Below are 26,016 nucleotides of genomic sequence, written 5' to 3'. Positions count from 1 at the left end.
TCCTGCCCGGCACTCTTGAGTGTCTGGGGGGTTTTATGAACTTAGAGGCTCCATACTATAGCAATGGCCAGTGGCAGAAGAAGGGGTCCTCAGGCCCTCCTCTGGCTGTGAAATCTCCGTGGTGACATCACTTCCAACCTGAGACTGCTCAAGTCAGGGAGGGATGAGATGAGACCTGGAGGCTCAGCCTCCTAAATCTCAAAGAGGTGGCTGTCACTCAGCCCCCCTTGGGGCCTCAAGCTCTAACCAAGCAGTACCATGGCTAACCAACTGCAACTAGACTGCGTGTTCCTTGAGGACTGGAGCTGAAATTTGGCTGTTGTTTTCTTTTTTCTTTTTTTCATTCCCACAGCACATTTCCCTTGCACATATCTGGCACTTAGTGATTGTTTAAACTGATCTAGCCCTTTCCTTTCAGAGACAAGGAAACAAAGGCCCCATGATGGTAGGCATGGTCCTTGGGGGAGCACAGTAAAGGCAGAGCCTGTACCGGAACCCAGGCCCCTTCTTCCTTGTGCATTGCTCTTTCTACTCCAGCAGTGTGAGTCTCCTTGTTATTCTGCTAAGTGATTTTCTGGGGGTGCATTTCCACCAGGTGAAGGGCATAGCATTTGGCCTCATAGGTTTCCTGACCACTGGCTCCCTACCAGAGATAGATGGACCTTCTCTGGCATTGAGCTGGGTGCCATGGAAAGCTCTGAACTTGATTTGTTATAGAAAAATGCATGCTGCTAAGTCGGTCTCCCCAGGGGACATTTTAGCTACATGACTCATGGGGTCTTCAAAGACCCTGCTCCATTTAAGGGTGATCTATTTGCAAGCATGTGTAGGCTTTGAGAATTTTACAGTGGTTTGTGAAGAGGGTGGAGTATACATTCAGAATGCATGAGCCTTTCCTGGACTGTAGATAACATTGTATGAATGTGTGTGAGAGAGAGAGACTGATAATGATTGTGTTAAAGCTTTTTAGAAACAGATCACTAACTCTTGTCAGATCTGAAATGATTTTCTGCAAATAGGAATTTGCTGACCCAAATTAGACCTGCAGAATATCTATCCTTTTGGGTTGCTGAGGTGCCCAGCTGTGGGAGCAGACCCAGGGAAGAGGTGTGGCTAAGGAAGTGAAGGGAGCGGCCTCTTCTGCATAGCCCTGGGCTTAGCTGTGACTGTGTGATAGGAATTTAGGTGGAAGCATCATACTTTTGCCCCACTTCACCCCAGCTTCTAAGCCTGTGCTGCAGGAATTTGTTTGAGGTCAAATAAATGGATGCTGTCCTCCCATAAGCAGCCTTTGCCCTAGATCTGGGGAAGGATGGACATTCCTGGCAATCCACCTCGGGAATCAGCTAGGTGCTGGGTGGATGCAGATTTAACTTCAGGGAAAAGTGTCCCCCCACAGTGTCCCCCATCACCCTGGATCTTCTAAAGGGCAGTGGATTTGTCTTGACCTTGGGGAGGGTAGCTTTGACCAATAGAATAATAGAAGCAGGACCAGCAGTGCGGTCACAGCCCCCCTGCTCAACCTGTAAAGGGAGTGTGCAGACAGTGGCACGCGAGCACCCAGTGTCTCAAAAAAAAAGTGTTGGAGCCATTCTTGAGCCCACTCTCTCTTACCCTTCACATCCAAGCCATCAATAAGTGCTGTCAGTGTTTGCTCCAGTGAAGATCCAAACCGGGCATTTCCCTTCTCCCCACTGAGCAAGCTTCACCCAAGCTCGTCTCTACATTCTCTCAAAGGGATCTCTTGACTATTAAAACGAGCCTAACTTCCCCTCTTCCACCCTCTTTTGCTCTCTTCTAGGTACACTTCTTTGTTGGTTAACCTACCTTTCTTCTGGGAGGAAGGAACACTTTTGCACAATCCTCCCCAGAGGGACATTTGCCACCTGGAATCCAACCGAATGGAGTCTGCCAGGAGCTTGTGCAGCATCTGCAAAGCCAGTTCCAGTTTACAGAGGACTCAGGCTGTCAGTGAGGACTCAGCTGAGATCACCAAACCCTTGGGACTGGCTTGAGCTCAAAATGCTAGGTGCCCTGAGCCAAGAAGCAACAGAACTCACTTGTGGCTCCATTGTCCTGAAGCCACAGGGCCACATGCTGAAGGCCTGTCCCTGCAGCTCTCTCCAACCTCATCAGACCAGCAAAACCACCTTGTTCCTAGGTCCTTTCTAGAAGCTGGCATGCCTGGGGTGAAAACATCTAGTGTCCCAATGAAATATATGCCACTTATACAAGGTACGCTGCTTTGTCATTGTTAACACAGAGAGGGGACTGGAGGCAGGCATTTTGAACTCATGGCTTCAAGGCAACCCAAACAGATGTTAAAGCCTGACCATCCTTTTTGTTAAGATCATAAATATAGCTCAGTTTATTGTAATGTTCAGAGGTGTCAGGTACTGTTCTAAGTACTTCATTAACCCTCTCAACAACCATGAGATGTAGATATTATTATTACCCCCGTGCCACAGATGAGGAAACTGAGGCACAGAGAGGTTCAGTAACCCTCAGGTTTACAAAACTATCAAGTGCCAGAACAAACTACAAACTATCAGCCCAGCACCAGAGCCTATGCCTTTAACCACACCATAATATATATATATGGCGGTCATGCCTAGTTTTAAAAAGAAGCGCTGCATCTTTTTCTCTGCAGCTACCACCTCTGGCACCGTGGGCAGGAGGCAAGGCCTGGTCTGCAGAGTGTGTGGGCCTTGAACTCCCAGCATGCAGCTCTTCAGCCTCCAAGGGCGCTGGCCACCTCTGAGCACTCATTAAAGTCAGATGTAATTTCTCTGTCGTCCAGTCTGGTTGGGAAGGGGGGTACTCAGTGTAATCTAATACCTTAGTTTGTACATTCTGCAGGGTTTTGGGTCTACAGGAGTGTGAAAATAGCAGATTATCAGACTGACAAAATCCAATTTTGACCTTGTGATTTTGTGTCCTCTGGAGCTTGGGTGCTATAGATGTGGAAGGTGGAAGAGAGTGAACTGAACATTTAGGGACCCTCTGACACCCCTGGAAAATGTTTTTGCAATCCATGATCTCTATTTGTTTATGGATCATTTTGCATAGAAGTAGCTGAGAGCGTGTAATCACATAGCCTCGGCCCAACTGGCCTGTTAACAAAGCTGTCTAATCACTGGTATGCCAAGCGAGCCACTAGCCTTGACTACTTTACTCTGACATTTAGTTAAACAGAGATGATGCCCTTATGCTTTCCAAAATGGCTGCATCATAAAATATTAAAGTAATGAAAGTGTCTGTGAGTGAGAGCTCTCAAGGAAGGAGGAATATTCCTTACAAGTACAAACAACGGCCAAATGTATCTGACAATGAATGCATCATTTACAGGCCAGCTTGTGGCATCATTAAAAACAGATCTTACTGTTTGTTGGGGGCTTGGGGAAATCAATTAAAAAAAAAAAAAGAAAGAAATTGGCTCAAAAAGACATGGTTGTCTTGGTAGCCTGGGAGAAAGGAATATGATCATTCAGGAAATATTATTGAGCTCCCACAGTATGACAGGCACTGGACTAGGCATGGAGACACAGAGGGAAGAAGGTCCCACCTTTGTGGAGCTCAGTTTACAGGGTGGAGGGGATGGGCAGGTCTGCAGGGAGTTACACACAGTGTGCAAATGGTGCAAGAGAGATAAGCACTGGGCCACGTGGGAGAGAGATACCAGGGGTGTCCCTCCCAGTTTTGAGGAATCAGAATAGGCTTTTCTAATGTAATAATTTCTAATTCAAGATTTGAAGGACAAAATGGAGAGAAAAGGATGAAAGGGGAACCCCCAGGTATTTGCAAAGACCCCGAAGGTAAGTGAAAACCATACAGGGATAGAGCAAAGAGGGGACAGAAGAGACCATATATCCCAGTTTATGGTGGGCCCTCAAAGATGAGAGTCTTGGCAACTTCCAGCCAAGATAAAGAGAAAGGACACAAGGTACATTACAACGTCCCCGGCACTGTTTACCCTTCCCATGCCCCTGAAAACATGGCACATTCGGGGAGCTACAAGGTCCCCAGGACTGTTTACCCTTCCCATGCCGCTGGAAACATGGCACATTCAGGGAGCTACAGGGTTTCAGAATGATTAGAGCAGAAAGGGCAAGACCAAGAAGTGGCAAGAGATGAGCCTCTGAGATTTCCCCAGAGATGAGAGTCTGGAAGGCCTCATGACTTATATCAAAGATTTGGGGTATGGGAGCCACTGAAGGATTGTAAGCAGATCAGATTAGAAAGATACTCCTGGCTGCTCTATGGAGGCTGAATGGGAGAAGGAAGTCAAGACCAGAGGTAGGCAAACCCATTAGGAGACTATTGCAGTGAGGGAGATCACAATGGCCTGATTCTGGTAGAAAGCATTCAAGAAAACACTCATTTATCCTTTTCTTTCTTTCTTTCTTTTTTTTGAGACAGAATCTGGCTCTGTTGCCCAGGTTGGAGTGCAATGGCATGATCTCAGCTCACTGCAACCTCCGCCTCCTGGGTTCAAGTGATTCTCCTGCCTCAGCCTCCCAAGTAGCTGAGATTACAGGTGCCCACCAGTACACCAGGCTAATTTTTTTTTTGTATTTTTAGTAGAGACGGGGTTTCACCATGTTAGTCAGGCTGGTCTCGAACTCCTGACCTCAGGTGATCCGCCCGCCTCGGCCTCCCAAAGTGTTGGGATTACAGACGTGAGCCACTGTGCCTGGCACTCATTTCTCCTTTTCATCACTTCCTCTTGGGTGACTCTGTCTTTTAGAGCTCTCTGAAGTCAAGATATTTGCTTTTGCTATTAATATTCAGCAGAAATAGAGGGATGGTGCCCAGTTCTTGCCCCTGGGAGCTCACGTCTCTTCCCTAGAATGTCGTGACTCTGTTCTTCAGCACAGGAAGGAAATACCATTTCCCCAGCTCTTTCTTCAGAAAAGTCACTCTTGATTTGCTTCTGGGAGATGTTTGTCTCTGGACAGAGCTTGGATTCCATGAGCATGTGCGTGTGTGCGCTGCAGTCCAGCTCAGGGGTGGCTCTGCTTTTCTTGGTTTCCTGGATGCCGGCGAAGTTAAAACAGTGTCGTTTCCTCTTGATGCTTATCTCCACAGCCCTTTCTCAAAATGTCTTGCTCATTAACTTTCTAACAGCACCATTTTTGGTGCCAAGCTTCTTGTTTGAAGGCTTGGAGCTTCACTGCAGCAAAAAACAATAGCATTTCTACCTGTCACTCCCCTCTCACTCCCCTAAACCATGCCTACCTTTCCTCTGAGCCAACACACAAAGCTATGCACTTCTTGAGAAACACCCCTAAGCTTGAGCCTGCCCTGGGTCCCTGGATCATGGATCATGGATCATCACTGTAATGCATTTTAAAAGAAGAGCCGAAAATACAGGGAACACCATCCCTGGAAATGGATTCCTCAAAGAAGTCACAGGCACTGGGCAAGAACGACTGGAAGCCCTGATACAACTCCACACATCTCAGAATCCTTCGTGGCTCCCCATTGCCCTCAGGATAAAGCACAAGCCTACTGGGCATCTGTGGCATCTTTTTTTGGACAGCAGGGTTCAGTTCTGTTCCTGCCTCTTGAAACCGCAGCATGTTTTTATTGGGTAACGGGTGTGTGATTGGACCTGCCATGGCTGCCTGACCCAGGGGAAGAGCTCCCCCTGCTGGTGGGAAGGTCTGCTGCACCTTGGCCCCAATTGCCCGTGTACCTCACTTCACGCATTGTGTTCCTGGGGATTTGCACATTAAACTGAATCATCTGCTGTGTGTTCTTGGGGTGTGCACTTTTAAAAGGAAATCCGTGGCAAATTCTTTTTGTGAGGCGAAAAATCCTTTTTGGAGCAAAACCTGATAGCATCTCTGCCCTTGGAATAATCACTGCCCTTCCCCATCCCCTCGCTTGTTGATGTTCTGAATGTTGGAGTTTATTGAAGGGGGTCTGTTGATGCTGGAGTTCAGGATGAGGACCCTGGGCATGGGTCCTGGGGAGAGGCCACAGTAGCTGAAGCTGAGCCCCAGATGCTTGTACATCTGACATTTCCATGCTTTGCCGAGGCTCCTTATATCATGAAGCTTTTCTCTTAAGGGGTTGATGCGTCTCAAAGTCTGATGAGGGGGTGTTGTTCACAGCTTCAAAGGCCCCCCACTGGCAGATTCAGCTGGACCCACAAACACATTTGGAAATGGGTCAACTCCTGTGGGCCTTGGCTAAATTATCAGGAGGAAGCAGAAACGAGAAGGCAAAGAGAAACATGCCCTCCATTAGAAGGGTATCAACTATGTTACCCAAAGGGGTTGTGCCTATCACAATTAGAGTTGTTTTTCCTCCCTCCAGATGTTGTGTGTTACAGAGTCCTTTATTAGTAAGCACACACGTGGCAGCCTCAGCCACATCCAGTGCCAGTGCCAGCCTTACACCTCCAACCATGGTGGCTGCAGTTAAGCATGAGGTACGGTGTGCTATGCACTGAGGTATGAATCCCGTGCTTCTGGGAGCACCATTCTGTGAAAGAGACTCCCATTAGAGTCTGGACACTTGGCCCAACAGAATCGAATTAAGCTTCAAGGCTTAATCTCTTTTGAGATTAGAATCCTTGCTATGAGAACCCACCTTCAAGGCCAGCATCCTGGTTTTACCTGGAGACCCAGGCAGGTAAACCCTGGGTCATTTCCAGACTAGGCTCCTTAGGAGTCAAAGTCTGGAGACCCAATCTGCATCTCTATAGTTGGTTGGAGTGCTGGATCCCTGCTAATCCAGTCATCTAATAAGGCCGGAACCCACTGGACTTGAAAATTATGTTCATGGCATCTTAAGCTCAGGGCATGAAGGAAAACCCAGAATAAAAAGCACAAAGACTCTTTCCTTCTTCAATTGAGAGGGCAGACAGGCTACGTGCACTTGAAAATGGTTATAAACACCAGACCCACCAATTACAATTTAGGAGGTCTTATATGTAATCTGCCCAGTTCCAGATACTTTAATTCTATGTTGCAGAGAAGTAAGTGCCAGCTGGCCACAGACCGACCACGCTCAGGGTTCAGTTCTAAACATCACTGTTTGGGAAAAGCTCAATCTAAAACAGACAGCTCTGGATGTGTTTAGGTTTTGCTTTCTTTCCACTTTTAAATATTAAAAATTGACTCCAGCTGTGGGGTTGAAAGTAACGCCTAACCTATAAAAACATTGACAAATAAATCACAATGCAATTTGCCGCGCATTTTTGTAAGGTCTAAACACCAGTTCTTGAAAGGAATTTTCCATTATTCCATCTTGGGAAGATAACTTCTTCATGAAAAATTCATTTGACTTTTGTATTTCGTAAAATCATCACATAGCATTCCCACATTTGGGATCTGCATGTACTGGAGCACCCCCGGCTTTCAGCTTAGCTTTCCAGACTCCTCAGCCTGTCTTCCACGAGTTTTGCAGGAAGGTGGGACAGCATTCGGATCCTTACCTGGTAGTTTAGAGCTAAGCTGTGCCCCCTACCCTGGGCTCTGTCCTTTTGCAAACTAAGCTGAGCCTCAGCTAAGGGACAGCTCTCTCTGAGTCTGATGTGAGCACCAAACTCCCCTAACCAAACTCTGTCCATGTGTCCAGCACACCTCTGGGCACCACCCCTGTCCAAGCAAGAAAGAAACCCCCAACTTTATTGCTTCTTGATGCTTTCACTACTAGGAAATAGCACTTTTCTTTCTGAAGTAGGGACAAGGGATTCAAGGGGGACCAGAACAGGGGAAGGAAAAAGAGTCTGTGTGACAGGCTTGGTTGTGAGTTAGAATCTTTAAGTGTCTTCTTCCAGCAATGCTGCTAACCCCAGCCCAATCTGCATGGTATCGCCCATGACAGGATAGGCAAGCTGCAGTAACAAGCACTCTCAAATCTCAGTGACATCTTTCTGCTTATATTCTGTCCATCACAAGCCCATTGCATTATAATATGTACACTAGGATCCAACTGATGGAGCAACCGCCATCTGAAACATTACCAATGATCACGGAAGAAGGAAAGAACCATCTTGGAAGCCCCTTCACCAGTAATTAAATGCCGTAATGACCAGAACTGGTTACATAGCACCATCTAACCTCAGGGGACCAGGAAATAAAATTCTACCCACCCAGAAAGCAGAGAGCTGGAAAGATTTGGTGATTGGCATTGATGGGTATTACATTCATCTTGTCTACCTACAATATCTGGTGGTCCTTCTGCAGTATCTATACTGGGCAGTGACCCTTCTGGGCCCTGGCCTCAGTAAGATCACAGCCTTGGGAGTATAGCTGTGGGGAACAGGAAGCTAGTATGTATCAACTGCAGTCAAGCTTATAGCAGATGCCCTCTTGGGGTGTCTGCCCAGTTCCTGCACTTCTTCTCTGAGTGCTACACCCAAACTTCTCATAGAGGTGCCCCCAGCAGTTGCTATCATGTAGGTACTAAACAGCCCTCCTCAACCCAGTTTATTGGATCAGAGGAATGTACTTAACTAAAGCAGAGCCAGTATCACTCTCAGAAATTTAGAATTGTGGTCCAGAAACAGCTAGTCTGTATAGTGCATGTCAATTGGAGAGCTTGGGCAAAGCCATTTTCTGCCATATGCAAAGAAAGTTGTACAGCAGAGCAAGAAGAATGAGCCAGACGTGCAGAGAGGAGTAGGTATAAGTAACCATGTGGAGAGAGAGAAAATTCCAGCCTCATCTTAGCACACAGACACTTAATACCAGAACAAAATTAACACTTTGTTGGCAAGGGAGAAGGAATGCTGTACAGGCAAATAAAAGTGTCTACCACAGAGGTTAATTACCTATGCCTAGGGCATTGAGTGTCTGGAGGATTCCTATTGAAATACTGACACTCTTGGCAGGTTGCAGTGGCTCACGCCTGTAATCCCAGCACTTTGGGAGGTTGATCCCAGCAGGCGGGTCACCTGAGGTCAGGAGTTTGGGACCAGCCTGGCCAACATGGTGAAACCCCGTTTCTACTAAAATACAAAAATTAGCCAGGCTTGGTGGCAGGCAACTGTTATCTCAGCTACTCGGGAGGCTGAGGCAGGAGAATCGCTTGAACCTGGCAGGTGGAGGTTGCATTGAGGCGAGATTGCACCACTGCACTCCAGCCTGGGTGACAGAGCCAGACTTTGCCTCAAAAAAAGAAAAAAGAAATACTCACAGTCCTGCAAAAGTAATACCTGCTGCCGTTACTCACCATAGAGCTCTGTGTTTATCAGTTTAGGCAGCCATTTGGGGATGTCCTTAGGGGAAAGACCCCAGGATTTTCCTATTTTACTAGATTGGAATGTATGGGGGTTATAACAATGAGGAAAATAGTCAATTGCATATAACAGAAAACCTCCAAATAACTGTGGCTTCTTTCTGTTTCACACAAATCTAGAGGTAGGTAGCCTGAGGCCAGCACAGCAAGTCAATGAAATCATCACTGACACTGTTTGTTCCCCTAGTTCTCTGCTCTGCCTTCCCTTTAAACATCTCATTCTCATTTTCTAAGATGGCTGTAGGAGTCCACCATATTCTTGTTTCTGGAAGCTGGTGAAGGAAGGAGAGGAGGGTGTGTCCTCTTCTTTTAAGACTTCTCAGAAGTCTCATTGGCCAGAGCTTAGTCCTTGGATGAGGAAGGTAGAAAAATCTGCCCAAGAAGCCCTTCCTAAATGGTGCTTCCAGTAAAATTAGCTCGATTATCCTGGCTCCAACTAATTGGACCAGGACTTAGGACCTAAATCAAGACAACCATGGGCAGACCAGACTTGAGGAAAGTTAATCTTGAAAGTAAGTTGATTTGAAATTTCACCTGGTTGAGCTTTTCTTTCCAGTGGGGGCTTTCCATAAATGAATGGTGACATAAAGACCAGAACAGATCCTCCCTTCAAGACACCACACAAAGGGAAGGGGGGCACACAGGCTCAGTCCTGCCCCAGATGGTGCTGAGCTATTGCTCCATAGCTCTATGAGTTCTTTTTTTAAAAAAATATATTATTAGAGTTGAGTCTTGTTATGTTGTCCAGGCTGGAGTGCAGTGGCAGTGGTCACTATTATTTCTGTCTGCCCAGAGAACAACAGAAGTATGTTTTTCCCATACCTCTCCTCCTGGTTCCTTTGGTCTCTATACCCATACCTACTATATCTACCTATACCTATATCTACTACATCTACCTATATTTGTTCATTCATTAGAAACTGCAAGTTGGTGATATCCTAATTTTCATTTATCAGCTGGGAAATGCTTTTATAAAGCGACTATTGCCTTCATCTGCTACATGTTGAATATCCTTCATCTGAAATGGTTAAGACCAGAAGGGTTTCAGATTTCAAAGTTTTTTGGATTTTGAAATATTTGCATATACATAACGAGATATCTTGGGAATAAGACCCAAGTCTAAACACAAAATTCATTTATGTTTCATATATACCTTACTATTATTATTTTTATTTAGAAACAGGGTCTCACTCTATCACCCAGGCTGGAGTGCAGTGGTGCAATGACAGCCCACTGCAGCCTCGACATCCCTAGCTCAAGTGATCCTCCCGCCTCAGCCTCCCAAGTAGCTGGGACCACAGACATGCACAATCACACCCAGATAATTTTTCTTTCTTTTTTGTTTTTGTTTTTTTGTAGAGATGGGGTCTCCCTATATTGCCCAGGTTGGTCTTGTACTCCTGGGCTCAAGTGATCCTCCTGTCTCTGCCTCCCAAATTGCTAGGATTATAGGCATGAGCTACCACACCCCACCTATGTTTCATATACACCTTATACACATAATCTGAATGTAATTTTATATAACATTTTAAATAATTTTATGCATGAAACAAAATGTGTGTGCATTGAATCATCAGAAAGCAAAGAATCACTATCTCAGCCATCCATATGGACAATCAGTGGTTGCTTGGCATCACCATCATTCCTGACTCTGGATGTATATGCTACCAATAAGCAATCATTTTCCCACACTTATTCATGCATAAATACTTAGCAAAAAGTATATCATTGATACAGTGAAAAAATATGTGTTCGGGGTAACTAAGCAGCACAGTAGCATCACCAGAATACAGGCATCAGCTATGAAACAGCAGTAACAACAAAGGTAGATTTCAGTCTCCACCTAAGATGATGTATTTTGATTAAAAGGTTACTGTACATTTTTTTTTTCTTTTAGGTAAGAAGGAACATCAGAAGTAGCTGAGGGACCAGGATATAGGTCTGCTAGGGATGAGAAAACATTCTGCTGGATGACTTTTTAAAATGTTTCTTCAAGAGTCATCTGCCTCATTAATTACAGTTTTTGTCTTGCAAGTCTCTCTTTGATATTATAAACTGCCTTTATTTCTTGTTCTGTTGTGAATGCACGCTGCTGTAGTCCTTCAATAAGCCCACCACACATTTTCACCATGTCATCCATAGGCATTTTTTCTGCAGTGTTAACAATGCCATCGTCATTCACTTGTTGCATCATGTTGGAGCTCAGAAAGCTTTGGATTCTGGAGTATTTTGGATTTCAGATTTTCAGATTAGGGATGTTCAACCTGTATATGTGCTCACAGGTACAGTTCATATGGGGAAAGCAGGATCAGTCAAGAGCCCACCTCCTCTTTAGATGACTAATTCTTTAAAAAATTTTAAAGATTGTGAATTGTGGATTTAAACATGTGTAATGACTTTCAGTCCCTTTAAATTATTGTTGTTGAAGCTAAAATTTTCCTATCTTTTGTTATGGGATTCTCTACAATTTGACTGTTGAGTCCTTTTGTCAGAACTCCAGTAGTCCTTTTTTTTTTTTTTTTTTTTTTTTTTTGAGACAGAGTCTTGCTCTGTCGCCCAGGCTGGAGTGCAGTGGCGCGATCTTGGCTCACTACAAGCTCCATCTCCCGGATTCACGCCATTCTCCTGCCTCAGCCTCCTGAGTAGCTGGGACCCGGCTAATTTTTGTATTTTTAGTAGAGACAGGGTTTCACCATGTTAGCCAGGAAGGTCTAGATCTCCTGACCTCGTGATCCGCCCACCACAGCCTCCCAAAGTGCTGGGATTACAGGTGAGAGCCACTGCACCCGGCCAAACCCTAGTAGTCTTTAATAGCTTCCTTGCTGACTGGTGTGACAAATTGTTCCTCTTGGACACTTTCTGACTTGGATTTGGAATTAGCCATTTCTCTAAGGAGATTTGCATCTTTTGAGTAAAAATTGGTATTTCAGAATAAGCCCGAATGCTAGAGGTGTCCATTGCTACTAGGTTGATCATTGTTTCTAGACCTTTTCAGTGAATGGAGCTTGGGGTTGCAGAGGGAATACATGTATATAGTCCCTCCGCAGCCCCCAGCTCTGTTATATAGCAGAGAAAGCATATTTGATGACAGAGCTTTTATTAACCTCTTTCATCTGTATATCCTTTCTTCCATGCCAAGAATCCCGTTCTCAAGGACACAGGGGATGATAGAATTAGAATATCCCACAATTACTCATTTGTTTTATCCCATATTGCGTATACAGCAGACTCAGAATAAAATACTAATCCTACCATCATTATTATGACCAAAAACATCTTAAAAGTGTTTTACATATGATGTCTCGATCCACTGCACTTAAAAAAGCTAGTTGTACTATATCTCCATTGTCAGGACATGGAGCCATGATATACTTTATCATTAGCACTCATTTAGTCTTAGTTTCACAAGTAACTGTGTATTTAATGCTCCCCACGAATATCTCTCTACTTATTTTGGTTACCCAAGGTTTGTGCTCTAGAAGACTTCTTAGGAGGGACTTATGGAACCAGTTTCCTTAAGTTGTTGATAAACAGTATGTCTGTACCCTTTATATTGAAAGTCAGTTTTGCCGAATACACAGTTTTGGGCTCACATTTTCTGTCTTGAATACCTTAAACATGTTATTTCATTTTCTTCTGGCAAAAAGTGTGATAATAATCTAATCTTCTTTCTCTTTCATGCCACATACTTTTTTTTTCTAGATGCTCAAAGTATTTTTCTTTTTCTGTAAAGTCCTGCAATTTTATTAGAGTGTATCTTAGAGTTGGTCATTGATACAGTTGTGCTGTGTACTCACTCAAATCTCATTTTGAGTTGTAGCTCTGATAATTCCCACATGTTGTGGGAGGGACCCAGTGGGAGATAACTGAATTATGGGGGCAGTTTCCCCCATACTGTTCTGGTGGTAGTGAATAAGTCTCACAAGATCTGATTATTTTATAAGGGGAAACCCCTTTCATTTGGCTCTCATTCTCTTATCTTGTCTACCATTATGAGATGTGCCTTTCACCTTCTGCCATGATTGTGAGGCTTCCTCATCCACGTGGAACTGTGAGTCCATTAAACCTCTTTCTTTTGTAAATTTCCCAGTCTCAGGTATGTCTTTATCAGCAGTGAAAAAATTGACTAATAAAGTAAATTGGTACCAGTAGAGTGGGGCACTGCTGAAAAGATACCCGAAAATGTGGAAGCAACTTTGGAACTGGGTAACAGGCAGAGTCTGGAACAGTTTGGAGGGTGCAGGAGAAGACAGGAAAATGTGAGACAATTTGGAGCTTCCCAGAGACTTTTTGAATGGCTTTGACCAAAATGCTGATAATGATACAGACAATGAAATTCAGTCTGAGATGGTCTCAGATGGAGATGAGGAACTTGTTGGGAACTGGAGCAAAGGTGACTCTTGTTATGTTTTAGCAAAGAGACTGGTGGCATTTTGCCCCTGCCCTAGAGATTTGTGGAACTTTGAACTTGAGAGAGATGATTTAGGGTATCTGGCAGAAGAAATTTCTAAGCACCAAAGCATTCAAGAGGTGACTTGGGTGCTGTTAAAGGCATTCAGTTTTATAAGAGAAGCACAGCATAAAAATTTGGAAAAATTGCAGCCCGACAATGCAATAGAAAAGAAAATCCCATTTTCTGAGGAGAAATTCAAGCTGGCTGCAGAAATTTGCATAAGTAACATGGAGTCAAATGTCAACCACCAAGACAATGGGGAAAATGTCTCCAGGGCATGTCAGAGATCTTTGTGGCAGCTCCTCCCATCACAGGCCTGGAGGCCTAGGAGAAAAAAATGGTTTCGTGGGTTGGGCCCAGGGTCCCTCTGCTCTGTGCAGTCTAGGGATTTGGTGGCCTGTGTCCCAGCTGCTCCAGCCATGACTAAAAAGGGCCAATGTACAACTCAGGCCGTGGCTTCAGAGGGTGCAAGCCCCAAGCCTTGTGGTGTTGAGCCTGCGGGTCCACAGAAGTCAAGAATTGAGGTTTGGGAACCTCTGCCTAGTTTTCAGAGCATGTATGGAAACGCCTGAATGTCCAGATAGAAGTTTGCTGCTGCAGCGAGGCACTCATGGAGAACCTCTGCTAGGGCAGTGCAGAAAGGAAATGTGGGGTGGGCCCCCCATAAAGAGTCCCCACTGGGGTGCTGCCTAGTGGAGCTGGGAGAAGAGGGCCACCATCCTCCAGAGCCAGAATGGTAGATCCACCAACAGCTTGCACTGTGCACCTGGAAAAGCCATACTCAACACCACCCTGTGAAAGCAGCTGGGAAGGAGGCTGCACCCTGCAGAGTCACAGGGGCAGAGCTGCCCAAGACCATGGGAGCCCACCTCTTGCATCAGCATTACCTGGATATGAGACATGGGGTCAAAGAGTAGTTTCACTGCCCTACAAATCCTCTATACCTCTCCTTTTCATCTCTCAATCTCCCAACCCCTGATGACCACTGATCTTTTTACCGTCTCTGTAGTTCTGCCTTTTCTAGAATGTCATATAGTTGGAATCATAAGTATGCAGCCTGTCAGACAGGCTTCTTATAGGAATACACATTTAAGTTCCCTCTATGTGTTTTCATGACTTAATAGCTCATTTCTCTTTAGCACCAAATAATATTCTATTGTCTGGATGTACAACCATTTATTTATCCATTCACCTACTGAAGGACATCACAGTTGCTTCCAAGTTTGGGCAATTATAAATAAAGCTGCTATAAACATCATGTACAGATTTTTGCATGAACATAAGTTTTCAACTTCTTTGGGTAAATACCAAGGAGCATTATTGCTGTATTGTTTGGTAAGAGTATGTTTAGTTTTGTAAGAAACTGCCAAAATGCCTTCCAAAGTGACTGTACCATTTTACATTTCCACAGCATGAATGAGAGTTCTTGTTGCTCCACATCCTTGTCAGCATTTGGTGTTATCAGTGTCTTGAATTTTCAACATTCTAATCAATGTCTCATTGCTGTTTAAACTTGCAATTCCCTGATGACATATAATGTTGAACATCTTTTCATACACTTATTTGCCATCTGTATATTTTTTATGAGATGCTTGTTCAGATCTGTTGCCCATTTTTAAATCAGGTTGTTTGTTTTCTTAATGTTCAGTTTTAAAATTCTTGGTGTATTTTGGATAACTTCCCTTTATTAAATGTGTCTTTTGCAAATATTTTCTCCCCATCTGTGGTTTGTCTTCTCATTCTCTTGACAATGTCTTTTGCAAAGCAGAACTCTTTAATTTTAGTAAACACCAGTTTATCAATTCTTTCTTTCATAGATTGTGGTTCTGGTGTTGCATCTAAAAGTTATTGCCAAATTCCAGGTCATCTAGATTTTCTTTCTTTCTTTTTCTTTTTTTAATTCTTCTAGTTTTATAGTTTTGGATTTTACATTTAAGCCTATGATCCATTTTGAGCTAATGTTTGTGAAGGGTGTAAAGTCTTTGTATAGATCCACCTTTTTATATATGGATATCCAATTATTCCAGTATCATTTGTTGAAAAGACTGTCTTTTCCTCATTGCATTGCCTTTGCTCATTTGTCAGATTAGTTAACTATATTCACGAGGGTCTATTTATGAGCTCTCTATTCAATTCCATTGTTCTATTTGTTGATTCTCTCACCAATATCAGTCTTGATTATTGTAGATTTATAGTAAGTCTTGAAGTTAAGCAGTATCAGGCTTACTTTTTTCTTGTCTCTCAATATTGTGTTGGCTATTCTGGGTCTTTTGCCTCACCATATAAACTTTAGAATCTCTGTTGATATTACAAAATACCTTGCAGGGACTTTTAATTTTTTTTGAATTGTGATGAATCTTTACAACAAGTTGGAAAGAACGAATATCTTGACAAGACTTTGTCTTTCTATCATCCTTTTACTTTTAATCTATTTGTATCTTAACGTTTAATGTATGTTTCCTATAGGCAACACATAGGTCAGTCTTGCTTTTTTATCCACTCTGACAATCTCTGCCTTTTAATTGAGATTGTTTCAACATTTATATTTAATGTATTGTTGATATGGGTAGACTTCAGTTCATCATTGTATTTTTTTCTATTTGTCCCAGCTGTCCTTTTTTCCATTTTTCTCTATTTCTGCCTTTTTGGATTAATATGTTGTTTTTTTAAAAAATAATTTTATCTTTTTCCTTGGTTTATTAGCTATAACTCTTTGTTTTGTTATTTAGTGGCTGCTATAGGGTTTATAATATACATCTCTAACATTTTACATTCTACCTTCAAGGATATTATAGCATTTTTATGTATAGTATAAAATCCTTTCTTCCTTTTCTCCCTTTATGGGCTTTGTGGTATTGTTAGCATACATTTTGTTTTCACATATATTGTAAACCCTGCAATACAATACATCATTATTATTTTTGCTTAAAAATATAATTATATTTTAAAGACATTTAAATGATAAGGAAAAATTTTATACATATATACATGTAGCTACCGTTTCCAGTGTTCTTTATTCTGTTGTGTAGACCCATATCTGTATGTAGTATTTTTTTTTTCTGCCTGAAACTTCCTATAACATTTCTTACAGTGTAGGCCTGCTTTAGATAAATTCTTTCAGATTTTTGTGTCTGAAGAAGTTTTTATTTCACTTTTGTTTTTGACAGATAGCTTTGCTGAGTATAGTATTCTAGATTGATACAACTGTCTCACTTGTATTGCTCCCAAGGAGAAATCTGCTGTTATCCTTATCTTTGTCCCTTTGAATGTTGTGGTCTTTTATCTCTGGATGATTTTATGATTTTCTCTTTATCAATGGTTTTTGGAACATTTTATTTTGATGTGCTTTTATGAAATTTTATTTTCATATGCTTTTCTTCATGTTTCTTTTACTTGGTATTCATTGAGCTTCTTGGATATATGAGTTTATAGTATTCATTAAATTTGAAAAAAAAATTTGGACATTATTTCCTCAAATATTTTTTCAAGTCTCCTACTCTCCCTCCTCTCCTTTGGAGCTCCAATGACAGTTATATTAGGCTGTTGGAGTTGTCCCACCACTGATGCTCTGTTAACATTTTTTTCTTTTTTTTTTTGAGACGGAGTCTCGCTCTGTCACCCAGGCTGAAGTGCAATGGCGTGATCTCGGCTCACTGCAACATCTGCCTCCCAGGTTGAAGCAATTCTCCCTCCTCAGCCTCCTGAGTAGCTGAGATTACAGGCACCCATGATCATGCCTGGTTAATTTTTGTATTTTTGTGGAGATGGGGTTTCACCATGTTGGCCAGGCTGGTCTTGAACTCCTGACCTCGGGTGATTAGCCCACCTTGGCCTCCCAAAGTGCTGGGATTACAGGCGTGAGCAGCCACCATGCCCAGACAGCTCTGTTAACTTTTGAAACTATTTGTTCTCTCTGCGTTTCATTTTAGGTAGTTTCTACACCTCGATCTTCAAGTCCAATGAATCTTTTCTCTCCTGAAATGCCTAGTCTGCCATCAATTCCATCCAGTGTATTTTAAACTCAGGCATTGTAGTTTTCATCTCTAGAAATTCAATTTGGATCTTTTACATTTTCCACATTTCTATTTAACTTTTTGAAATATAGAATAACTCAAAATAAAAACTATTTTGGGGTCCCGCTCTGCTAATTCCAACATCTGTGTCAGTCTGGGGATGGTTTCTACTGATTAATTATTTTCCTTATTATAGGTTATGTTTTCCTGCCTCTTTCCATGCCTGGTTCAGAACAGACACTATTTCCAGCCCTACATGAGCACCAGATACTGTTCCTTCTAATATTTTCAGACGATTCTTTCTCCAGCCTTTAGGTGGCTCTTTTCTGGACTGCCTTTCCCTAGATGACATCACTCCAATTTCCTCCAAATCCTGTATCTGGTGTCCAATATTTTGAAAGGGTCTCTTCCTCACTAGCAAAGCCTGAGGCTTACCAAAAGCAGAAAAGGGGAGTAAAAAGTGTGACTCCTACTAGGATGAAATGGAGAAAAGCACTCAATAGTTACCTGATGCCTTCAGTGTATTTGGGAAAGGCAGGTTAAAGAGAGCTGCTTTATTTATTTCTTCTCAATGAATATGGGATCATCTTTCCATGATTAAAGTCAAGAGGACCTGCAGTATTTGGGACATACATTACTAAATTAAGCATACATAGATCTCAAACCACTTCAGGCTCAGTAAATTGCAATCTTTTGTTTTGTTTTAAACTAAAATGGCCTATTTCCACATTCTCAGAGACACCTAGGATTTTCAGCTGTAACATTCTGTGCTTCTAAGGGTCTCAAAATATTTGATAGCTGCTTTATTTTATATCTCCTTTATAAACTTGGAGACAGAATTCAAGCTTTCACCTGCCTTACAACATTACTATAGGTGACGGGATTAGCACCGCAAGGTGAGAAGTTGGAGAGTCCCATATTTTCTACTCATGCTCTTGTGCTCCAGGCATGTATTGCCTTTTCCATCTGAGTTTGCCCAACCCACTCTAAAAAATAAACCCAGGCCATTTGCCAAGGGGATTAAAAGGCACTGGGCAGCAAGGATGCCTAAATCATGCGGAATGTATTGTCCCCTCTTTCTCCTTCCCGGGCTCTTACGCTTTCCTGGCAGCCTGACTTTGTGGGGATTCTCAGAGTTTTGCTATAGGTAAATGTTTGTATTTATTTTGCATTGCAGATACAGGGAACCAAGGATGGAAGGATTCCAGGTGAGGAGGACTGCAGCATTGAAAAACATGGTAGAATTTAGGTAAAATTTATCTTCAGATGAAAACAGTACCCTCCTAAGGACTTGTCAGATGATGGTTTGCAAAACAATTGTGTTTTCTTCAGTGGCCTCGGGCAATATCCACATGGGGTTTTTATGGTTCTGGAGTTCCACATGGCCCAGTCTCTTTTCAAAATCACATTCAAATAAATGCACTTCAGAAACTAAAAGTAATTTTAGTAACCATCCTTTCATTGTATCTCTTAAATATGGGGAATCCCGTGTATAATCCTAGGCAACATGGTATGTAATAAATAATATAATAATGATAATAAATTTTGACTCCTTTTAAATTCTCTCATACTCCAAAGCTGCCTCATAACATCTACACTTCTCAATCTGTTCTAAAACTTTCCCTGACATTCATTGTGAGGGTCTTTCCTCATCCATGATTCTCTCCAATATCACTATTTCTTACCTTGCTACCGCAGCAGAGAATGCCATAGGAGTTACCATACCTCCCAGGCTGCACTAGGAAAGCTGGGAGACCTCAAGGCTTCATACTTTCTTTGCTCTCCACAGAGGGAAGCTGGGAGGACCTCTGGGAATTGTATTTTTCCCTTGCTCTGAATGCTTTTCTTGCAAGTCAGTGCAAGAAAGAATTACTAATAATTAAAGCTTTTTTCCCTTATATATTTAATCAATAATGGAAAATGCATTTGAGAAAGCTTCCAAGTGAACCCCTGGGGTCAGCAATAGTGATAAGAAACAGCCTAAGAGGCTGGGTGGGATCATTAATTGCCAGCCCAGTGGGTGGCCAGAACTTCCAAAAGGCAGATCTCTAAGGGAAGACTTGGTGGATGGCTCTGGTCAAGGCAGAAGTAGAAATGTGTGGTCCAGACTCCCTGGTGCCCCTTTAGGAAAATTCAGGCTTGCTTGTAGGTCTCTTACAAATGCTTCAGTGGCACCTGGAGTGGTTCAGACCTAGGGGACAGACAGGACATGTTGATGAGGCATTACACAGTGGCTAGGGATGGACAGATGCTTACAGGTGGGCTGAAGATAGGAGCTTGGAGATCAGAGAGAGGCAGTGTGGATCAGGGAAGCAGACTGTCAGCAATGGGGGCAACTAGTAAGTGGTCATTGTCTATAAATCTAGAAGGTGGCACTGGGGGACTAAGGTCCCAGTAGCTGGGACTTATGGGCAATACTGGAAAGATCAGGGTGAATATTTTGTCCTAGAGGAATGGAGATCCTGGTCATGAGAGGCACCTGATGCAGAGGAATTAGATAAGGATGCAGTTATCAGAAATGAGACCTAAATCAAGGTGACTGGCCACAGGGAACAAGACAGAGCCTTATTGTTAGACTCAAGAGATAAGATCAGTCCTGGACTATCAGAAAACTCAGTGCAAATGAGTCCTTCAAGTACAAAGTATAAGCACCCAAGGTGCCTTTTAGGAGAGGCTGCTGGACACTGGTTAGAGCATGGGGTAAATGAGAATCCTGGCTCTTTCACCTCCCCTCCACCTGTGAAACATTACCTAATCTCTCCCAGTCCAGTTTCCTTATCTCTAAAAGGGTGTCAGTAATTCCTACCTACGGAGTAGTTATAGACATTCTGATACTTGGTAATGCAGAATGGGGTTGGAAAACCTGACAGCTCTTAATACTACGTTTGATACTACCAAGTGGGATTTCATTCTCCAGAGCACTTGATCCTACTGAGCTGGCCTTGATGCTACAGAGCAGGGTCGTAAAACATGTCGGCTCCTCTCCTCCTCATCCCACACTGCCACCGTCATCATCGTGTCTCATCCACCCATTCAGATCGGGAATGGCCCCAGAGCCTGGGTGTGGATTCTGCAGATGAGTGTTGGGGACATGCTGGCATGACATGCACACACATGTACAAACACGATGGCCCCAAATTACTCGCATTTGTTTGTCAGTCGGTCATTTGGCACTGGAAACCCCTGTCCATAAAAGCGATATTATGAACAATGGTTTGGTTGCCAGACTGGCCCACAGTGCCTTTCTTGCTCAGGGTAAAGAGGGTAAGCATAGCGCCACCATGAGGTGGGGACCCCATCTGCATTCTTGCCTTCAGAGCCAACCTTTAGAGGGAGGACTTGATACAGGGAAGTTGTGGGAATCCACCCGGAGCTAAGGGGAGCTCTAAAAGCCACACAAAATCTCTCTCAGGCCCACACCTCTCTTGGTTCCATACTGTGACCAGCTCCTGGTGAGCTGCAATAAGACCCCCAAAGTGGAAGCCCAGATTTTCCAGGATTGAGAGTGGCGGATAAGGGAGTGTCTGAACCTTGCTTGCTGGTATCCATTATCCTCTCTCTTCTCCACTGCTCCTGCAGAAGCCGCTTCAGTGAGTGAGAGCATCTGTTCCTGCCATTTGCCAGCTGTTGTAAGAGAATTAAAAGTCTCATCTGAGGCTATGATAACAATTTAATGATGAGCCTGTGAATTAGGGCATAACAGCAGAATTGCCGCTTCATTTTCGGGCTTAGATTAGTGGAGCTGACTTTATCCTGCCTGACCACGCAATGAGCCATGCAATGCCCCTCTGGATGAGGCAGGTGAAATTCTCCAGGAGGGGGGCAGGAGGAGGAAAAGCAATATCAAACTTGATGAGGTGATACTGAACCAGAGGAGAGGTAACAGAATCTGATGCTCAGATGAAATGGGATCTGCAGCAATATCCAACTCATCACGAGTTGTTGGAGAAAGAGGAGGTTTAAATTAATGGATTTTTTAGACAACTGAAAGCAAATGCTTTTTCCCAAAAATGGAAACTTCTAAAAGCACATTCATCATTGTTCCATGCTGTAATGGAGTTGTGTCCTGAGGAGCTTTTGAGGCATGTAAGGCTATTTGCCCTGGCACTAGATGACCCCCTCCTAATATGTTTTTCTATTTGAGGACTGTTCTCTCTCACTCTCTCGCTGTCTTTTGCTGCCAGCTACCACTTCTCAGTGTGTCATCTCTCAGCATTTCCCCACTCTGCTTGCTTGTCTTTTTAACTCTGCAGGAACTGAAGGTTACCAGGGAAAACCAGAAAATCAACCTGCTAGAGCATAACCTTACATCTCACTGGATTCTAAGGCAATTGAGTTGGATTAAGGTGGATCTTCACCTTTATTTCCCCTATATTTATTTATTTCCCCTCTATTTGCCATCACTGCCACCCATATTCTCAAAACACACAGACACACACACACACACACACACACATTCATTGAAGACCAAGACCCTGACTCATATCCTTTTTCTGCATCTCTAAACCTGTCATTACTACCTTTAGATCTAATCCACCAGGGTTCCTACCTCTGGGCCCCATTTTTTAGAGGACCCTGCTCTCTAAGAGACAAGAAATCTAAGGGGCCAAGGGAAGAGTCTCACAGAGAGCCCATGCCCCCTCTTTCAAGACTATGTTCTGGGTACCTAGGACCTTGAAAGTGCCTGCCCATATGGCCCTGAGCCCACTTCCAGGGCCTCCTCCATGGCTCTGTCCTCCAGAGGGTGAGCAGCGCTACTGGTGTGTGCACTCCTAGAAGCATCCAAGTAGCTACTGGTTGGGAAGTTGTGAGTGGAGCTTGGATGTTCAAGCCCATCCCACCTACCCTGTCCTCCTTGTTCCACATCTCAGAATAGATCAGGGGTGGGTGTGGGAAAAGAAGGCAGGCACCTCCATTTGAACTCTTGCAGAGGCCACACAAATCTTAGGGGCGGACTGAATCTCCATTCAATTCTGGGACATGTCAATGCCTCTGTGGATGGTCCATTCAACACAATACCAGCCTTATGAGTTCTTGACTTGCTCAATTCTAAGCACCTTCACCTGCACTCCAGATCTTAGCATTGCACTCCAGAACTTCACAAGTAGTCCTGAATTCACTGGTATTAAGTATATCAAATATAATTTTCTGACTCAGATCATTCCCCTTCCAGCATCTGTCATGTTAGAGACACTAACCTAGGAATCTAGGCCTCTCTTCCTTTCAAAATCTGGACCCTCCCTCTTTTTCCCTCCCATCCCTGTAGCTCTACCCTTTGGGGACACCAGCTGCTCCTTCTGTGATATCCAACTTCACCTCTTTGATGAGCTTAGAGACCTTGAAACCACAAAGGCCTCTATAAGGAATATCTGTAAGATAAGGAATATCTGTAAGATAGCTTCCCTTCTCTACCTAAAATGACACAAAAATCAGAGAGAGAGAGCAGCATAAAGGTAAGGAAGAAATCCTTTTCACATCTCCACAGATCTTTCAAAGGCCACTCAACCACCTGTGGGCTCTCCCTTGTTCAGAGGGTTTCCACTTGTGGTTCAGTCTATTTGGACATCCTGCTCCATTTCTCAGCTCTGCACTACCCACCTTTCATTACTTAGAGCAAGCCTCTGTGACCTCTCTTCTTGAATGTCATGACAGTGCCTCATCTGACCTTTGCTCTTTAAGCCCATGCTTCCTGCTGCACAAGACACAAATCACGTTGCCTCATCCTCTCGCTTAAACCCTTTCTGTGCCCTTCCCATGCAGAAGAAGGCCCCCACTCCCTGGTAGGGGTGTCAGGTCATCCATGACCTGGCCTCTCCATGTCTCCAGCTTTATCTCCCATCATTCCCAGCCCCTGCAACATCAAATCATACATGATGGTCCTTCCATACCAATCATACCAATAAATGCTTTCGTAACTTTGTTCATGCTATTCCTCTGCCTGGACCGTGCTTGCCACCATCCCACCCCTTCAGTTCCCACCCCCTTCACATGCCTACTGTCCCTTGACATAGCTCAAATATTATACCTTCCAACCCTGCTCTCACCTCCTTGCAAAGGCTATGCTGGTGCCTCTCTACTGGGTTCCCACGGAGCTGGTTAAGCCCCTGTGTCTTAGAATGTCCCATATTGCACTGAAATTATCCGCTGAAGTGTTTTTATGTGCCTTTAAGTGCCTTGAGAGTCCCCACTGCACAAAGCACTCAATATATGTCTGCTGAACCAATCTGAACTGAGAAAAGCAGATGTATTTCTGTGATACTTATTTCCTTACTAATGACTCACTCAAGTAAAGATACTCATCTAGAGGTCTATTTGCTTGTTTCTGGGTTTTTCTATGGCTACTGCTTCTACGGCTGAAGTCTAAATGCTAGTTGATCCATCTCAATCAGTTAATCATTATTCATTTATTGAGTATCTACTATGTGCTGAGCATTGTGAACAATTATAATCAGAAGTACAAAACATAGTCCTTGCCTTTAAGGAGATTATAACTTTGACAATTTTCCTGGAAATTAAAAATAATATAATTTGCAACAGAGCATTTTTAATAGGAAGGACATAAAAATTTCTTTTCCTTTTTACTATCTAAAAATGTTTGATTATCAGCTCACCCAAGGTTCCCAACCACAGGGCTCTAGGTTTTGTTCAGCAGCCGTGGTCTGCTTGAGAGGCCTGAGAAAAATCAAATAAAGACAAAGTATTGTAGGGCACTGTATATTTTTGGGCAATAAAAAGGCTCTAGAAGTTAGAAAGTAACTACAGACCAAAGCGGGGAAAGGTGAGGACCTGTTTTTTAGTGTTTTTTTTTTTTTTTTTTTTTTCAATTTGGATAAAAAACTGGAGTGACCTCCTGGATTATGTGGAACAAGTTTGCTTCCATAGCAGCAAGTTTTGTAGCCCTATGTCATCTGTTCTTAAACAGGGGTGATTTTGTCCCCCAGGGGATATTTGGCAATGCCTGGAGATGTTTTTGGCTGTCACAATCTGGGAGGGGGCATCTGTCCAATGGATGGAGGCCAGGGATGCTGCTAAACATCCTACAATGACCAGGACAGCCCCCATGACAAAGAATCCTTCAGCCCAAAATGCCAATAGGGCCAGTGTTGAGAAACCCTGCCCTGTGTTACAGGATGGGACTGACACTAGCTGCATTCCAGCATCCCACAAAAATAACCAAATGCAATAATGGCTCTTGACAGTCACAAGCTTAACCCCTGGGTGCCTCTGACTCATGCATAAGGACAAAGCTGAGACTTTGACAGAGGCCGGAGCAGAGCACCCTTGGATGATTTTTATGCTATAATTAGTTTTAAAATATTCTTACCTTTCTCTCCCTTCCTTGCTCCCAGCTGCATTTCTTTATTTTAAAAGAAGGAAGTTAAATAAACAAGAACAACTCCCAAAAGACCCTTTATTTTTATCATTGGCATTTTTCCCCTTTTTTCTTTGCCCATGAGGTAAAACACAAAATAATGGAGAAAGAACATCATCAAGGCTGCTGCTAAGATTAGTGGTGGCTCCTGGAGCCTTGCTTAGGCGACCTACTCAGAGAGTCAAACACCTCAAACACAGACGCAGTGCACAGATGGAATATGATCATCATAATTTGTTCATTGTGCTTTCCCCCCAGGGATATTTCTGGGTTATTTATTTATTTAAACACAGTGGTATATGTTTGAAGTAAGAATATCCCAATCCATATTGTTCTCTTTTCCCCTGTGAGGGTCATGTTTCTTCTGTCAATAACATAGGCTCTGTTTTCCTTGAGCCCCAAATTACACTTCCTCGTAAGAAATGAAAATGCCGCAATTTCCTTGAGGTCTTTATTCCACATGATTCTGCTAATGACTAGGGTAAAATTGAGAAGTTCAGGAAAAGGAAATCTCTCCTTCCATCAAAGTGGGTAAACAAACTAAGGGAAAACAAGAAGCTAAATTATGTAGAGGGTTTAAAACATGTCCCATAAATCTGGAGGCTAGCCGAGACCCCCAATGGGACCTCCTTGCCTGTCCACCCAAATAGCCCCACAAGCTACACTCAGCACCTGTTACATGGACCCAGATATATGTGTGTCTGTGTGTGTGTGTGTGTGTGGTGAGGGGATACTGCAGATCAGAGATCAGGAAAATGGTCAAAGGGTTTTGTCAGCATTGCTATGATGACAAAACCTTTTATCTTGGCCACAGCTGCCAAAACGCTTTCACCAGTTTGCTGTGGATTTTGTTTCCCAGCATTGGAAAGATGTAGTGCAAATGTTATCAAGCCTCAGTAGTATCATCTCACCTTGTGTCTCCT

At 43.3% G+C, this 26,016-nt stretch overlaps 1 long non-coding RNA gene across 1 annotated transcript in view; it reads left to right on the top strand.

Moving 5' to 3' along the window:
* The first annotated feature begins 3,738 nt into the window (after positions 1-3,738).
* Positions 3,739-26,016, top strand: part of LOC134761834 (uncharacterized) — a 43,828-nt gene continuing 21,550 nt past the window's right edge. The window contains exons 1-2 of the long non-coding RNA XR_010140987.1: positions 3,739-3,815; positions 18,899-18,929. This is a non-coding gene — a long non-coding RNA (uncharacterized LOC134761834). The remainder of the gene's footprint in view (positions 3,816-18,898; positions 18,930-26,016) is intronic.

This window comes from Pongo abelii, chromosome 7 (genome assembly GCF_028885655.2).
Source record: "Pongo abelii isolate AG06213 chromosome 7, NHGRI_mPonAbe1-v2.0_pri, whole genome shotgun sequence".
NCBI lineage: Eukaryota > Metazoa > Chordata > Mammalia > Primates > Hominidae > Pongo > Pongo abelii.
This window is presented reverse-complemented; position numbering and strand designations above follow the sequence as displayed.